At 33.6% G+C, this 15,357-nt stretch overlaps 1 protein-coding gene across 1 annotated transcript in view; it reads left to right on the forward strand.

Annotated features, from left to right (window-relative positions):
* NAALADL2 (N-acetylated alpha-linked acidic dipeptidase like 2) overlaps positions 1–15,357 on the forward strand; it is a 979,587-nt gene that overhangs the window by 301,871 nt on the left and 662,359 nt on the right. The gene's annotated exons all lie outside the window — the stretch shown is intronic.

The following is a 15,357-nucleotide window of genomic DNA, read 5'->3' on the forward strand; positions in this document are numbered from 1 at the left end:
TTTTCCATCGTCTCCATCAGTATTGTTGTCCCCATCACCATCATAAGTGCTTTATAAATATCTATCTACTGAACCATTCTTATCCCATCTTCACCATCATTATCATCATCCTAGTAGGTGCTTTATAAATACCTATTGACTGAACCACTCTCTTATTTCATCTTGATCAGCAGCAGTAGCAGCGGGATCACCAACATCATCATCCTCAACATCATCTAGCTTCCAAGCACTTTACAAATATTTATTCTTATTTAATTAATTAGAAGGCAAGCAAGTTAACTCCTATATTGAAAATGTTACTTCTAGCTTATGAAAAAAAAAGTAAGAAAGACAGAGAGAAAGAAACAAATAGGGAGACAGACTCAGAGAGACAGAGTGAGAGAACAAAGCAAGCAAGGAAAGAAGAGAAGGAAAGAGAAAAGATTTTCTTTTTCTCATGTGGATTAACTTCTTTTTTTTTCTATTATATTTTCTGTTTTCCAAACCATAGTCAAGGCATGGATACTCTGTAAAGACTTGTAAAACCTATTTTCATTTGATTGCTGTTAAGTTTTATCAGTTTTTTATGACTATTAATATTGTTTCACATTCAATTTTACATATATATGTGTGTTTTAGTATCTGTCTTCCTGATATATGTTTTTCTTCTTTCTGCTGTTAGATAAGCTTCTTAAGGCAGGGACTGACTATAATAGGTATGTCTTTTATATCTACAGCTGTGGTGCTTGTCTACCTTGTAAGCCTCTTTTATGCCAGCCCGCTATTCCTAGAAGCTTTAAGGAATTATATTTGCCTGGCTGGTACTTAAATAAAAATACTTGTCACATATTGGTTATACAGTCTGTGTTGTTGAGGAAGAAGAATGATGGGAGTCATTACTCATGACTTTGACCATGTCACCTTCATCAGTATGAACAAAAGTAGACTAATAGTTTTATCTCATTTATGACTAGTATACTAATGAATGTTTATAGGAGAGAAAAGCAAAAGATTGCCTTGTCTTATTTTACCAAGGCTTCTGAACAAGTCAGCGAGTATACTGCCACCTTACAGTTCTTACTTGGATATAAATTAGGTAGCTTGATGTAGTTTGTAGAGTGCTACAATTAGAGATTGGTTAAATTGAACCTGAGTGCCAGATGCTAGATATTTTATTTGACTTCTCTAATTATCAGCTTCCTCATCTGGATAATGGGAATAATAATAGCATTTTCCTCCTAGGATCGTTGTGAACTAGAATAAAAAGGAAATAGAATATGCAAGGCATAGTTTGAACCTTAAAGCCTTATAAGTTTGATTATTATTGCTTATAATTTTATGGGTGTTGGAGTTCCCTTCCCACTTTACTAATCATAAGGCTTCTATACCCTTTCATTTTTCAGAGTTCTTACCCATATTATCCCCTAAAACCTCTATTAAGAATCTATCAACATTCTAGAGCCTTATCCCTCCCACCCCACTCTATCCACCTCCATGCTCCATAGCTTATGGGACTCAGAATGCCAAGCTCACATATTTGCTTTGTGACTGGTTTCTTGGAAAAGCTATTTATTCTTAACTAGAATCTGTCAGTAGTGGTACTTCAATTTTGAAATAAGTATAGTAGTATATTTTATATTACATCTTTTAAATAGCATTCTGTAGCATTTTCTCTATTTTATATTATATGTACGTTATTGCCTTTAGATTAATTAATCTGTAGTAGATATAGAATTTAGTATCTCTGTGATCTTGAGCAAACTTCATTTTCTTTATGTGCCTTTAAAATGCAGGGGATTGGACTAGAAGACCTTTAAGAATTCTCTGAGATCCAAATACTATGGTAATTTAATTTTATTGGAAGTAAATGTTCAAGGCTTAATTATATCATTGGAGTCTTCCTTAAAAATTTCTTGGTGAAACTTTAGAACAATATTTCCCACTTCCATGAAAGTATTTGGAAACGTTACAAGCCCACACTAGCTTTTGACAATTCTACTAAAGATGCTATTAAACCTGCTTTTTATTATTTCAGAAATGTAGCTTGAATCAAGTCCTGGATGACTCCTGTGGATGTGGAAATTGTTTTCTATATCTTTGTCGCATACAGATTGGATTAATGTAATTCTCTGTTTGTACCTTCGTCCATATCATCATTGTAGAAATTGCAACACACTTGGGTTGTGGTAATAAGTATGATCCACCGTTCTCATGGGATAGTGAAAAATCTCAACGATACTGAAGTCTCTCTATTGACTTCTTGTTCTTCACTGACTTGAATTTAAAATTGAGGATTTGTATGTCTGTGAAGACTTAAATAATATGTTCACACAGAATAATTTGTTCAGTTCCAGAGCTAAAACTTAATGTCCGTTTTCAATCCTCATGGATAGTAAATCCCTGGTCATTCAGTTTACAGGGCAGGACTCTGGAGACTAAAGTAAATTTTACCTCATTTTAGATACTGATTGAAAAATTCTTCCCTGATTCTTTCCAACTCCCTCCCCCCCCCAGTAAGCATTATTAGAATTGCCAGTGGATACAAAATTTGAGTTGAGTTTCACTCTTTTGTCTTCCCTTTCTGCCTTCTTGTGGGTATGGCAAATGAGTAATGAAAGAACCAAAGCATGTATGATGGAATAGAAGGTTGCTGAAGATAGTTGTCATATTGACTGTCAGGCTGTAGGAAAATGGAATCTGACAAAAAAATAATCAGTAACTGTGTTTGTCTTATCTTTAATGTCTTAGGAATATCAGAAAGGAAATGGAACATCATGCACTATGCTCAATATTTTATACATATTTATCTTAGTCTTACAACAATCCTGGGATGAAAATGATATTCTTATTTTATGGCTGAAGAAATTAGAGCAGATGAATGTTAAATACCTTGCAATAGGATGCATAGATGTCACAAAGGTTACATATATCTTAGGCCAAATTTGAACTCTGGTCTTTCTGACTCCAAGCCCCAAATTTTATCTACCGTACTATGTAGTAGTTACTGAATTAATGAGGAACACCTAAGTAAATTGTCAGGTTTATAAATTTGGAATCATCATTTCCCACTTTGATTAGTCTTTTACCAAATTTCTGCAATATCTCTCTCCATCTGTCAGTGTCAAGTAAAACTTTTGAGTCGGGACAAATTGGCTTCACATTCTTTCTTGGCATCTTAAGCTATTTGACTGACTCTGGACAAGTAATTTATTCAATAATTTCATCTTAGTTTCTAATATAAAATAATGCTGATAATGATAACAGCTACTTTGTAGAGGTGTGTTCTGTAAATGCCAAATATTAATTGACAGCTTTTTTTTTTATAATCCTACTTCAAATTGTCTCTTTTCACCTAGCTTATTGTAATAATCTCCTAATCAGTCTCTCTTCATCTAATTCCCTCACTTTTAAATGCACTCACCACACAAGTGATAAAATAATTTTTTATGGTATAAGTCTGATTTGTGTCACTCTCATGTTCAAGATGTCCCTAAAATACACATTCCTTAATATGTAAGACCCTTCACAGTTTGTCTTCTACTCAACTTCTTAGCCTGATTTCACATTATTTTCTTTAATAAATGTTATATCCCAGATAAACTGACCTACTTGCCATTCTCTGAACATTACCTTCCTACTTCATTGCTTTGTATGTTTAGGCTTTGCGTAGGACACTATCACCTTTGCCTTTTAGCATCTTTAGCTTCCTTTGAGCCTCAATATATGATAGCAGCCGTGAGAAGCCTTCTCTGATGACCAAGTGGTAAATGTTTTATCTGTGTATACATTTTATGTCCCTTGGTAAAATCTGAGATATCTGTAGATGGGTATTTAATTTCTTTCTCTTTTTTACAGCATGAGGCATAGTCCTTGCATAGAGTAGACTAGAATTTATTAAGAAATAATTCTTAAATTAAACACTTTCATCCAGTTCTTTTGTATATATAAGTTCAGAATTTGACTTGTACCAACAAAAGACCTGGATAGAATTTGACATGAAATGAAAATGATCAAGAATTAATATCACCCTCTGTTTAACCTTTATTTTATTCTATAACTCTATGATGAAAATAAATTTAGAATATCAAACAAATCAAGTGTTTTTCCCCCCCTGAAAAATTGCATAATGATTTCCTCTCATTGTACTGTGATATCATGATGTCATATAGACATAAACTTTTCTTCCAGAAGATAGAAGATAGTAACTCAAATCATAGAATAATAACAATAGTTCACATTTATGCAACAGTTTGTGGTTTACTTAATTTGTTCTTGATGTAGATTAAAAAAATGAACTGGATTGTGGAGGAATTTAATAACTAGTTCAAATGTATACAATTAGCCAGTGACTTCCAAATCCTATGTTGCTTGGGATACTTATTTATATATATTCCAGTCATAATGAATTTCATCATTTGTTTCCATGTGGATTCTTTAATTAAGATTAAATTCATCTTAAACCTTATCTTTACCATTAAATCCTGGAAGAAGAAACCTGATAATATCTTATTATGGTGAGTTTTGCAAAAAAAATCCATCTTTAAACTGAAGTGACATATAATTGATTGAAATTCCTTGATGTCTTCTGCATACCATCTACTTTGTGCTACTAATGCATCACCTGCCTATTGGAATAACATTATATCTCTTCTTTAAATTATTTTCCTTCCAATCTTACAAAATGGAATCACTCATTTCCATGGTAGCAGAATATACTTTATTAGAAAGGGAAATTGTAACACATTTTAGTTCATAAAATTTTGTTTCCCTTTTTATTAGTAATATTAAATGTGAGAGTTTCTATCCCCTTAACTTTGAATGCAGTTCTAGACACGTCCATCATCAGCTAGCAAAGTAGTCATTTGAACCTGAACAGATTCAACCTGTCATTAGTGGAAGCCATTCCCTCTTTATGTAACAGGATTAATATGGTGTGGTGCTTACAATCTCGGACTCCAAAAAACCACTTGCATCTGCTTTTTATTCAAGGAATCTTGGAAGGAAGCCAGGTTTGTGTAGCACCCGAGCCCATTGCTTACGTATTTGACAGTAACATCTGGCGGCACAGATGCTGAATTCTAGAGAGCCATAATTATTTTGAGAGGAGGAAGACAGTGTCTCACACAGTTATTATCATGCTTCTACCGCAGGTACTAGAAAGAGGGGATCATTTTTGCTTTCCTGACAGCATATGTTTTCACAACTTTAGAGATGAGATTTCTTGATGATGTACAACATTGCGATTAAGAATCATTATATGTTTTTAAGCAAGAGAAAGGTTAAAAAGAGCATCAAAGTTGTGAATGAAAAGGTTTTGTTGTCCAAATGCCAGTTCAAAAGCTATTGAGTGTGATGCCAAAGTATGCAGGATAGCCTATTACAAGGAAGAGCTGATGACAACAATGTCTCTTGATTCCACACTATATCCTGGAGCCACTCATAAATAAGACTGTCAGATTTTGTACCAATGAAAGGAGTTTACTGTAGGTTTGTTTATCTCTCCTGTGAAGATTTTCTCTTTCCCATCCCTCTCTCAGACAGATTATTACTTGAGAGAAGATGACAGGCACCTCCAAGTTTGAGAGGGAATATTGTATGTGCTCAGAATGCACCTAAAGTATTAATGGACATGTTTTCCTTTTGCAACTTTCTACCTTAGCATGTAGATGAAAACTCAGATTTGTAGGTCGTTAGAGTAGCTGGATCACCAAATGCAATTTTCCATCATTACCAATTCACAAAGGACCAAGAATAGATTACACCCTACTCATCCTTATTCTTCCTTAAAGTAATGTTCATGTATTGTAGTACTTCTTATGCCAGCTTCATGGCATTATGCTTTTAAGAATTGTGGTCAGCAGATCTTGAGATGAAGGTTCTGTATAGAGAATAACTTGCGATAATTTTCAGATGAAGAAATTAAAACCATTTCTAGTCATATGAAAAAATATTCTAAATCACTACTGATCAGAGAAATGCAAATTAAGACAACTCTGAGGTACCACTCTATACCTTTCAGATTGGCTGAAGTAACAGGAAAAGTGATAATAAATGTTGTGGGATATATGGGAAAACTGGAACACTAATACATTGTTGGTAGAGTTGTGAATGGATCCAATCATTCTGGAGAGCAATATAGAACTATGCTCAAAATGTCCTTTTATCCAGCAGTGTCTCTACTCGGCCTGTATCCCAAAGAGATCATTAAAAAGGGGAAAGGATCCACATGTGCAAAAATATTTGTGGTAGCCAATTTTTTTAGTGGCCAGAAACTGGAAACTGAGTGTATGCCCATCAGTTGGAGAAGGCTGAATAAGTTATGGTATATGAATGTTATGGAGTATTATTGTTCTATAAGAAATGACCACTGGGATGATTTCAAAAAGGGCTATAGAGACTTAGAGTGAAGTGACCAGAACCAAGAGAATAGTACAGAGCAACAACCAGATTCTATGATGATCAATTCTGGTGGACGTGGCTTTTTTCATCAGTGAGGTGATTCAGGCTAGTTCTAGTGGTCTCATGATAGAGCCATCTGCATCCAGAGAGAGAACTGTGGGAACTGAGCATGGATATCAACACAGTATTTTCATTTTTTTATTATTGTTTGCATTTTTTCTTTTTCTTTTTTATTTTACCATTTTGATTTGATTTTTTCTTGTGCAGCATGATAATTGTAGAGATATGTTTAGAAGAATTGTATATGTTTAATTTATATTGGATTAGTGATTATCTAGGTGAGGGGGTGGGAAGAAGGGAGGGAAAAATTTTTGGAACACAATGTTAAAAAATGTTATGCATATGTTTTGAAAATAAAAAAAGATAACAATTGTTGCTTCGGTATTGGTTATACCAATATATATCTGACCTCCCTCCACCTACCATTTTATCTCAGAGACAAGTCAGGGGGAAGCTTTGTATCTGTTAGAGCTGAAGAGAAGAGCACTCAGTGAATACTCTTTGTAAGTAATTGGGAGTGTAAGGCTCCCACATGCTTATACATCTTCTGATAATGGTGGACAATCAGGCCATGCTAATAGTTGGTTGTATAGAGATATAGCTTGAGGCTGTAGTAACCAGAGCACTTAAAGGAAGAGAATGAGCAGGTATATTTTTTAGCAGCCTATCTATTAACAAACTTGTAGTATACAGAAATTATATAAAGGAAGAGGAGAGGAACAAACATTAAGTGCTTACTATGTGCTTAGTAGTACATAGTCCTATTACTATGCATTGTACTGAGCATTTTACAGGTTTTGTCTCATTTCACCTCATAACAACCAATTGAGGCAGATATTATTATCCATATTTTTACATGTGAGGAAACTGAGGCAGGAAAGGATTAAGTGGTTTGCTCCAGATCCAGACAGTTAGTATTTGAATTTGGATTTTCCTGACAATTCTACTGTATCACGTTGCTGGGAGGATAGAGGGAAATAGGGCACACCTAGAATGTGGGAACAACTGTGAATGCATGGAAATTTGAGACTGCCCGTTATACCTACATTTGCTTCCATCAGGCTACCATCCTCTCAAAAAGGTGACTGGGAACACTAGTGGTCTGAGTGTCTTGTCCTAAATTGCCTTCACCATTGTACCTCTTGCTCAGCTTCCTTTCTCCATCACTGCCTTCCAGGGCCTTTAAGATTCTTGCTGTTGAGTGGAGAACAGCTCTGGAATGGAGCATTCTCATGATGTTTTCCAATTTCACTTAGTCTTTATAAAATTCATAAGCCCAATTACCGTGGCCTCATAAGGAGAAGACAGTTTTCACAGGGGGCAAAAAACAGATAGGGGTTGATGGCCTTGTGCCAAATTTCTGCCTTTTGTTACCTTGGACAGCTCATTTAACTTTTCTCAGCTTCAGGTTATTCAACTGTAAAGTGAGGGCATTTGAAATAGTTTCTCTGGTCCCCTTCTAGCCCTTAATGTTTTTATTATCTTTTATGGATCTTCATTTTATATTTAATAGTTGTTGGTTTCATTTTAGCAATATTTAAGTCTTTAGTAAAATACTAAAACTAATTATAGATTTAAAATAAGGTACATAATTTATAAAACTAATTTTCAGATTTTTTACTTACCTAAAATTCCTTACATAAATATTTTTACTACTACATTGAAAATAATATAAATTTTTCTTGCATGTATAAACATACTTATGGCTAAAATAAAAGATTTTGGAACTGTGACTAATCTGCCCTCCATTGCCTAAAGGCAATGTTATATTTCATTCTTCCTTCAGGGATTTTTGGTGTGCTTAGGATATTTGGAGGGGAAGCTTCTTATTTCTGTCATTGGTTCAATTTCCTAATTTTAAGGGGCTCAAAAACCCAGTTCGGTTTAAATATTTGACTTAAAACGAGCATTCCCTCCTTCATAACATTAATCTGCCCAAGTTCCATGTCCAAAACTCTTCTAGGCTTGCTGCTTCCTGAGTTTCTGGCTTCCCAGTGTTTCTCTGTCGGATTGATTGCAATGTCTAATGTCCAATTCTGAGACTCTAAGTTTGACATAGCTTAAGTTTTTGGTCCAGGGTTCTACTCCCTGCGCCTGGACCTGAAAATGACAAACAAAACAGATAGAACCTTAAGTTTCATGGTGCTCCAGGGCCTAAGAGAAGGGGAAGGTGGTTTTACGCCTGCCTCAATAACTAAATGATAGTACTCAGTGAATGAATGAGTCATCTACTCCCTGTACATCTTTGGAAAGACTGAGACAGAAATAGAGACTATCCCAGACTGATACTTTTAAAGATACAAGCAGAACTACAAGTTCTCTGTAGCCAATGGAAATCCAACCTCTTGATTCTTACAACACACACACCTACGCATGTGTGTGTGTGTATATATATATTATATATATATATATATATTATATATATATATATATATATATATTATATATATATATATATATACATATATATATACACACATACACATATGTATATATATATGTATATATATACATATATATATACACACATACACATATGTATATATATATGTATATATATATATACATATATATATACACACATACACATATGTATATATATATGTATATATATATATACATATATATATATACACACACACACATACATATGTCTATACATAGTTATATGTATAGATATAAATATCTATATTTATAGAGATATCACATATCTCTCTATATACATGTTCTTATGTGTACTATGTGTATGATACAATCTGTAATGGATTATTTAATTCATACTTTTTATGATAATGGTATTTTCTTCTGGTTTTGAAGGGAACACTAGAGTACAAGATTATAAACTGGTAGATATTTGTAATATTTGAATTGATTTTAAAATGTCAGCATATAAAATAATTTTGGCTAAATGAACATATTCTATTTAAAGAGTTTGTCACATAGTGAGTTGGCATAGTGGGTAGAATGTCATGCCTGAAGTAAGGAAGACTCATCTTCCCGAGTTCAAATCTGGCCTCAGACACTTACTAGCTGTGTGATCATGGGAAAGTCACTTCTCCCTGTTTGTCTCAGTTTGCCCATCTGTAAAATGAAATGGAGAAGAAAATAGGAAGCTGTTGCAGTATCTTTGACAAGATGAAATCATGAAGAGTTGAACAAGACTGAAAAAACTGAACAACAACTTTTAAAGAGTTCCATAAACTATTTCAGAAAATCTTAGAATATATTTGTATTTTAAAATAATATCTTATTTTTCCTAATACATGCAAAGATAGTTTTCAGCATTCACCTTTAGCTAAAATATTATATTTCAAATTTTTCTTTCTCTTTCTCCTCTGCCCCTCTCCCAGAGACAATAAGCAATATGATATAGGTTAAACATGTGCAGTTCTTCTAAATATATTTCCATATCAAATATGATTTTAGACTATACACAGATAGCTATTTCAGGAATTGATAAAGTTTTTATTGAGTATGCAGACAGAAGAACTATTCTGTGTGTGACAATACTTCATTTTTAATCACTGAAGGGTCTCTGAGATACATATTAGCTTTGAATTTCAATTTGTCTACAATATTTATTTAATTTGGTTGAGGTTGGGCCAATAATATTTATTCTATTGATTTCATTGTGCTGTTGAAACTAAGGAAGCTAAAGTTATAGTTCTCATAAATTATTAAAACAAGTTTGAAAGCAGTGCTTAGTGTTTGTGTCTGCTGTTGTGTCCCCATCCCCTTCCATTTCTTCATTACAATGCCCTTTGTGCTTTGTCAATTCAGTGAACTTCATTCATTGAGCTTATTCCCTTCTTTTGACTGTTGACTCTTCCCTTTCTGTGTTGTCGATCCCTCTTTACCCCCCCCCCAAAATCTGGCATAAATGAGAATAACATGGAATTTATATTTAATATGTTGTCAAAACTATCTCTTGCATTCTGTCTTCCTCTGCCTTTCTGTTTCCCTGTCTTTCTCATTTTATGCCATCCTGCTGTTTTTTCATTTTCAGAATTTTCTCTAACTTATACCAATTTCTCCAAGCATAAATTTCATTCTTTACTTAAAGGTGTTGTTAAAAGACCAACATCAGAAATTATTTGCTATGCTCTTATTATATCTAGATATTGTTCTATGCACTAGAGACACAAATAACAGCAATATTACTGTAACTTCCCTCAGGATGCTTAAAATCTATACACATAAGAGGGAGCTGGAAAAAGGAGGACAAGAAGATGGAAGAAAAGTGGAAAAGGGAGAGGAGTGAAGGTGTGAACATTTCCTCATAATGTTGCCTCCCTGAGGTATCAAAACATGAGCCTCCACTAAAAATGTACAAGGAATTCTGCTTAATCAAATTTGCATTCCCCAAAATTAGAATAGAGAAGTCATATGAAGGACAGATTAAAGCTAAATATTTATTTGTGTGTGTGTGCGCGCGCGTGTGTGTGTGTGTATGTGTATTTGTTTTTGTTCTTTCAAGGCAACTGGGGATAAGAGACTTCCCAGATCAAGTTTGAACTCAGGTCTTCCAGAGGCTCTACCCTCTGCACCATCTAGTTGCCTCCTACATATTTGTATTTTCTTATGTTTTTATTTTCATTTTTAGCAGCCTGGGCTTCTAGAATTTCAATCTTAACTGGGTGACTCTAGGTCAAATAAAGTGCAGATCCTTGGAAAGTAGGATATAGAGACTTTGATTACCTTTATAACTATTCTGAGAGTCAACATCCTGAAGTAATGAGATTAATGACTTCACAGTAGTTTAAAACCAAGATCACATTTTAATATAAATGGTTCTTATGCTAAATTAGCATGCCCCATTACCCATGTCCTTTAATTGAAAAATTAGAGACAAGTTAAATGCTGGGGGAGAATCTCATGGCATACTATATTTAGTAAATAGCATATCGAATCATAGCATTTTAGAGCTGGAAGAAACTTTTGAGATCAATTTTTCTAAACTCTTCATTTTATAAATGAAGAAACTTAGGTACAGAGAAGTTAGAAAGCCTACCAAGGGGACATAGGAAAACAAGGTGGCAGATTTAAGCCAAGAATCCAGATGTCCTGATTCTAAGACCATTACATCCTAAAATTCGCTTCTACAGATAGAATGGTCAGAAGTCTTCTGGACTAGTTTTTGCATAGAATTGTGATTCATGAATCTGGGCCTCTCCATGTGGCTTTCAGTCCCAAAGTCGTGTAGCAGATATTTTTACACTTAATCTGGCTATAAGGTGTGAGGAGGGCAAAATGCTTTCTGCAACTGTTTATTCACATTCCTAAACTTGTTCAATTCTACATAGTCCACTAACTATTAAAGAGACTATTGTGGCCAACTATTAGAATCGACACTGTCATGCTCAAACCATTTTCTACATAAGAAGAATAAGGGATTTCCTGTCAAATCCATTCCCATGTAATTCCTCATATAAACTACAAAAGCAAAAATCATCCTTAAATTAGGCTTTGAATATTCCATGCTTAGTCAGTTTAAATCATCTGGCATCCTTAAATCTTTCATATATTCAACTCCCCCCCTTTTAAACCTGTGTGGCTAGGCATTGGAAATGCAAAGAAAAGAAAGAACAGTCCCTGTCCCTAGGAATCTTTCATTCTTCCTAGTACAGTGGGTGTGAAGATAATATCTTAGGAGTACAGACAGATACAGTACAAAATGGGAAGTGATGGGAGCAAAAGAGAGATCCCGACAAAGTGCTCTTGAAAAATTTGAGAGAGAAAATATTTTCTATAGCTGTCTGACTGACAGTCATAGAAACAATTACTTTTAGTTATATACTACTGAAGCATGGTCTCATGATAAATTTCCAACTCAAATGCTGTATAATTACATAATATAATTCTTTAGTAGATTGATTGATATGGAACTGAATAAGTAAATTAACCTGTCATTGTTATTACATTGGCTCAGCTTGCCCATAAGAAATTAATATTTCAACACTTGTTTAGATCTGTCTTTATTTGTGTGAAAAGTGTTTTTAAATTGTGTTCATATAGTCTCTAGGTTTCTCTCGGCAGGTAGACTCACTAATATTTTATATTGTTTGCAGGTACTTTAAATAGAGATTCCTTAATAATTTCTTGAAATATGAAGTCTAAGCTCCTTTTTTGATCATGGTTTTTGGGTAGTCCAGTAATTCTTAAATTTTCCATTTTCCATGTCAGTTGTTTTTCCAAGTCACTGGTTTTACATTTTCTTCTATTTTTTTTCATTCTGTTAACTTTGGTTATTTCTAAATGTAACGTGGAGTTGTTGCCTTCTACTTACACAATTCTAATTTTTAAGAAAAATTTTTCCATGAGGTTTTTATACCTCTTTTTCCATTTGACCAATTTTAATTTTTAAGGAATTGTTTCCACTTAGAATTTGCATAAGGATCAGACATTTTAGTTTAGTTTTTAAGTGTAGTATACACTTGAATATATGTATAGATATTTAATAAAAATTTTATTATATATTATATATAATATATAATATTAATATTATATAAATATATATAAATATTAATATTATATATTATATATAAATTTTATTATATATTATATATTTCTATTTAATTTGTTAAATGTTTGCTAATCACATTTTAGCCTGTGGCTAGTAGGCTTTGTTGGACTTTCCTGTATTCTGCACGCTTTATTTTATTCTTATGAAATAATTTCTCAGGTTCAGTGACATGTATCTGTGTAGCTTGATTTTTTTTCCTTAATGTAGTCAAAAAAATGTATTTTCTAAATCACTCAGCATGTCCCATCCTGCATGCTATCTTGAGCTATAACTGGTTGTTTACACAAACCCTGGGTGAGTAATATAAGAGGCAGCCATTCTCATATATGGAAAAGAATCCCTTGAATTATGAATGCACAGGTGGCCTTTGCCTGAGAAACCACATGGATTGTACTTGTTCCTCCCAAAGTTGTTTGTAACTTTCATTTTCAGCGATTCAGAAATTTGAATGTGAATCAGATTCTGATATCAGTTTCTTATCAAGAAGCTCCTATTTTATCAGAGTATATAAAGTCCCAAATCCGAAAACATACATTTTCTAAAAACAAATGTAATGTATAAAGTAATAGTGTCACACCACATATAGTGACATTCTACACCTGTCCCCAAGTATATTTGTGTTTACACACTCGTGTGTGTGTGTGTGTGTATACACACATACACATTCATCTCTTCCAATATAAATTTAAAATAATAATAAAATTAAATTAAGTGATGGCCATTATTAGTAATATTTAATCCATATTTACATTGTTTTATATTTTCCAAAACACTTTGTTCAGAGCACCATAATGAATCAGATAGCCCACTTGGTATTCAAATACTGCAGATATAACACTCACTATATGCAGGATACTGAAGGGATTCCAAAATGGACAGACTCTCTAACGTTTAGTAATTTACAATATAGTTGTTGACATTTAAATAATGCTTTAGGGTTAGCTCCCAGCCATATTTACTGCCAAGTCCAATGTCTTTCCTCCTATGTTATTTATCTAGATTTCTAGCGAAATATCTTTTGATAGAAAACAAGTCTATTTTCATTAATTAGATGCTAGTCTATGGCTTACAAACAATTAACATTCTTTAGGAGAGTAAATGTGTGTGTATACACAGGGCAGAACCAATTACAGAAAGAGGACTGGATCGAAGTTGGGAAACAAGACAGGGATAAATGATTATTTTTTCTACAGGAGAAATATTAGAAGTGTTGATTGATTGATAATTTAAAAGCTGGCAGAATAATGTAAATTACCTGCAAGGGTTGGGTGTATTGTGATATATCCAAGCTTGTAGTTTGAACAACAATCTTCCAATTATTTTAATGCTAAATTATCAGCTTGATGTGTTTTTGGGGAAAAAAAGTCTAACAATACTGTGTATCATTAGGTTTTAAAGAGTCTAATAAATAAATCTCTGGATTTATTATATATTGTTTTTCTTCTTATTTCTTTGCTGTTTGATTTTCATCAAAATTTATGACATACTCATTCATTACAAAACTCAATATTTCTTGCAACTGTTATTGTTCAGTTGTCTTAGTCACACCTAACCCCTTTTGACCCTATTTGGGGTCTTGTTGGCAGTTACTAGAGCGGTTTCCTTCTCCAACTCATTTTACACTTGAGGAAACTTAGGTGTACAGAGTTAAGTGACTTGCCCAGAGTCACACAGTTAGGAAGTAGCTGAAGCTGGATTTGAACTAAGGTTTTCTTGACTCTAGACTCTATTTCATCCACACAGTCTTCTAGCTGCCCACAAGGCAAACAGAGGTTAGTGATTTGTCCAAGATCACACAATAAGTAAGTGTCCTAGAACAGTACTTTGTCCACTGAGCCATCTGACTGTCTCTTTCTTCCAAATAGGTAATAATACCCAGCATGCTCTTCTCTCATCGTTTTCTATTCAAGCTAAACATCTATAATTTTTTCAACTCATTCTCACATGCCCTAGTTTTAAGTTTATTATGCTGCTAAATTTCCTCTATATATGTCTAGCAATATTTTTTTTTAGTGGCTTAAACTGAACATAACATTCCAGAAGTACTAGTACAATGCTAGAACAAGTGCTAGAACGTTTACAGTAGGAATGTAACTAAACCCTCCACTCTCCCATCCCTATACCTTTGCTCCATTGTACATTGCTCCATTGATGGTATAATTTTAGACCTCATAGGGTACATTTTTTCTTTTTTTTTTTTAAGTTGTACTTCATTTTCTTGGACTTGCATGAAAAAATTACCTAAATAGTGTACCTCCAAAATAGCTGAATATAGTCACACAAGGATGGCCCTACCATTGGTGTTCCATACTTAGTTATCCTCAAAAAAAATAGATAAAGCAACCTACAAGACACACACACACACACACACACACACACACACACACACAAAACAC

This window comes from Antechinus flavipes, chromosome 3, assembly GCF_016432865.1.
Source record: "Antechinus flavipes isolate AdamAnt ecotype Samford, QLD, Australia chromosome 3, AdamAnt_v2, whole genome shotgun sequence".
Lineage (NCBI taxonomy): Eukaryota > Metazoa > Chordata > Mammalia > Dasyuromorphia > Dasyuridae > Antechinus > Antechinus flavipes.